Source organism: Enhydra lutris, unplaced genomic scaffold, assembly GCF_002288905.1.
Source record: "Enhydra lutris kenyoni isolate GAN:26980312 unplaced genomic scaffold, ASM228890v2 scaffoldscaffold31, whole genome shotgun sequence".
Lineage (NCBI taxonomy): Eukaryota > Metazoa > Chordata > Mammalia > Carnivora > Mustelidae > Enhydra > Enhydra lutris.
This window is the reverse complement of record NW_019154115.1, coordinates 11,351,106-11,354,595: the sequence shown is the minus strand read 5'-3', so window position 1 is coordinate 11,354,595 and position 3,490 is coordinate 11,351,106.

The following is a 3,490-nucleotide window of genomic DNA, read 5'->3' as shown; positions in this document are numbered from 1 at the left end:
TCGATCCCAGGACCCTGAGATCATGACCTGAGCCGAAGGCAGCGGCTTAACCCACTGAGCCACCCAGGCGCCCCAGCATGCCTTTCTATAAAAGGTTCCCTTCAACGTCTTTAAATTCATTCTGTGGAACTAGTTCTTTTCTGGTCCTGGATGAAATTTAGGATAAGTCTCATGAGTTTTGTGGTCCCTTTCAGGTAATAAAAGTAGTCTCAGCTCCGTAATTCATGTTTTTGCTTTCCAGTGACAAATTGAACTCTACACGTTATCCACAGTTGGGGCTTCTGCATGTTCCAGCTCAGGCCAGGAATCAGAAAGCAGCCAAAGTTAGGAGTTGGGAGTTCTCAAGCTCTGATCCTATCCCCTCCCAGCTGCCTAGTCTTGTCAATCTTGGTTTCTCATGGCTATGGGATCAAAGTGTGGAAAAGAGTGGAGGAAGGCAGCAGCAGAGCTCTAAGTTGTGTGACACTGTGGGGACCTGGACCCAAGGCTCTCTCATCTCAGGGGTTCTCGGGGGGGAGCAACATATGGGTTCTTCAGAAACAACTCCTCTCTCTGCCCCCAGACTGGGAAAAGCATCTGAAGTCAAGTGTAACATTTTTGTATCTGACCTTTATTAAATCAAACAGCTCTCTTTCTAGTCTAGGTTCTAAGCATTGTTTAAAAATCATACATAGATCCATGCTTTTCCTGGTAGTAGCTTAAGAATAGCCCATGTTTTCTGTAGCTTAGTTGATTACATTGATCAAATTTCTGACTTCAAACCATTTCCACAAGTTTTGGATTAAACTACTTAATCAGGATGCGTTTTTTTAAAATAATTCAGTATCTGATTTGGTAAGCTGAAAAATTGTTTTGATTTTCATGTTTGTAAGTGAAATGGGCCTATAATTTCCTTCTGATATTGTTTCTATCTGATTTCAAGTGAAAATACACTGATCTTATTAAACGGTTAGGACAATCTTTTTGTTTGTTTCTGTTTTCTGGTCCAATCTATTTAAGATGAGAATTAACAGTTTCTTGAGAGTTTGGTAGAACTTAGCTGTAGAACCACTGGGGCCTGGATTTCTGGGAAAGAGATATTTAAGTCCTATTTTAATGTCTTTAATACTTACTTATTTGAGAGAGGGAGAGAGAGCATGAGAAGGGAGAAGCAGACTCCCCAAGGAGCTGGGAGCCTGATGTGGGACTCGATCCCAGAACTCTAGGATCATGACCTGATCTGAAGGCAGTGGCTTAACCAACTGAGCCACCCAGACTTCCCTTTAATACTTACTAGTCAAGTCGGAGTCTCTATTTTTTCCCAGGGCTGATTTTGCCATTTTGTGTTTTCTTGGGTGCTTGTGTAACTTACTAAACATATGAGCATATAGCTTCTCATACTACCTTTTTAAATTACAGTTTATTGAGATTGAATTCACACACCATGGTCTTAACCCTTTGTAATGTGTATGATTCAGCGATGATTCACAGACTTGTGCCACCACCAGTATCTAATCCAGATCATTTTCATCGTCCCACAAAGAAACCTCATGCTCAGGGCACCTGGGTGGCTCAGTGGGTTAAAGCCTCTGCCTTCGGCTCAGGTCATGATCTCAGGGTCCTGGGATCGAGCCTCGCATTGGGATCTCCTCTTAGCAGGGAGCCTACTTCCTCCTCTCTCTCTGTCTACTTGTGATCTCTGTCTGTCAAATAAATAAATAAAATCTTTAGAAAAAAAAAAAGAGAGAAAGAAACCTCATGCTCATTAGCAGTTAACTTCTTGTTTTCCCCAACCCACCCTGCCCCTGCCCCAGGCCCTGGGAATGATGAACCGACTTTCTGTCTCTACAGATTTTCCTGCTCTAGACTTTTCACAGGAGCAAAGGCATACAGTATGTGGCCTTTCATGCTGGGCTTTTTTTTTTTTAAACCTTTCCTTGAAGGGTTAAGTTTCAGCCATGCTGTACCATTTATCACGACTTCACTCCCTTGTATGGCTGCGTGATGTTCTATCATGTGGGTACATCACGTTTTCCTTATCCCTTCCTCAGCTGACGGACACTTGGTTTGTTTCCACTTCTGACTATTGTGGACAGGATTGCGGATAAACGATGGCTAGTCCTGAGCTCTCGGAGCGCATCCTGCTGGCTTATTCTCTGAGATCCACCCCCCAGCTCCCTCTGATCACGGAATGAAAGGGTTCCTGTCAGGCAGGGCAAGGAACTCCCAGGTCTCTGCCACAGGACCGTGGTCAACGTGTGAACCAACTGGACAGGTCTCAGCACTCCTGGCTGGTAGAGATTTTAAACATCAGCTTTTGGAGTCCTCAGTGTCCAAATTTCGAAAACCAGCAATAATTCAACTCCGTCACGTTTTATTCGAGGAAACTCAGATCCAGAAGCGTTAAACCATTTATTTAAATGATTTGTTGAGAGTGACACTCCTAGGGGCTGACAAAGTCAAGATTGGGAATGATGACTCAGTCCAACATTCTGATCCAACGCCAACCGGAGATGAACCAAATCAAAACGAAAGACTGTCCACAAAACCCAACAGTTGCTTCTTTCTGATTTATGCCAAAATTTGGACACATTAGATTCTTAAAACAGTTTTTTTAATTCCCAGATAGATAAAACATTTTTAAATAAGGACAAAAACTATGAATACAATCACAAGGTCTATTGGTGCCAGAAGTAGGTACGCAATTTTTTTTAAATAAACATTTCAATTCCTCTATCACATAACCTTGGTGATCTTTACCCTAAAGAAAGCCAGACGGCCGATCCTGTGAGAGCCCAGAAAGCGCATTGAAGCAAATGATTTCTGTAGCATTTTCTCTGAGTTGAGCTATGGTCTCTCTGCACGTCCATGCCCAGGCTACTGCACTTGCTGAGCTGGGGCTGTGGTCTGTGGTCTTGAATATAAGAGCTCTTTGGGCTGTAGCATCTATTGAAGCTTTTGTTTTTATTGTGCTTTTTCTCGGGGATGGCCCCGTGCCAGCCATGTCCAGGGGCATGTGTAGGAGCCGAAAGTAGGCAGGGATGCTCTGGGAAAACGCAAAGTAAAAGCTGAGAAGTCCCGCGAGGACACCGCTCTGGCACCACGTTCCTCCCTCTCCCTCTGCACCCTGTCTTTCCTGGGATCTCTAACTCCTCCGGGCTGCTGCATTGCCCAGAGAAAGATGCGTTCATTCAACCCAAGTGTGGGACTCTTCCCTCCCGCAGCAGGTGGGGACCTCAGGCTTCCAAGCGTGCAGCTCACACACAGGGCCGCAGGACTTGCTGCCTCCAGCCACGCCCCAGTTCTGCCTCTTCTAGAGTGGAGCGCCTCAGGCAAGCATGTGGAAAACCCTGACATTGTGTCTTGGGGCAGCTGGCATAAATCTGCAACAATGTCTTTCTGAACACAGAGAGGCAGGCTTGAAAGATCAAAGAATCTGGTTGAATAAAATAGAGATCTTCCCGTCAATGGAATATTATATGACCAACCAGGAATGCATGTCTGAAGAACG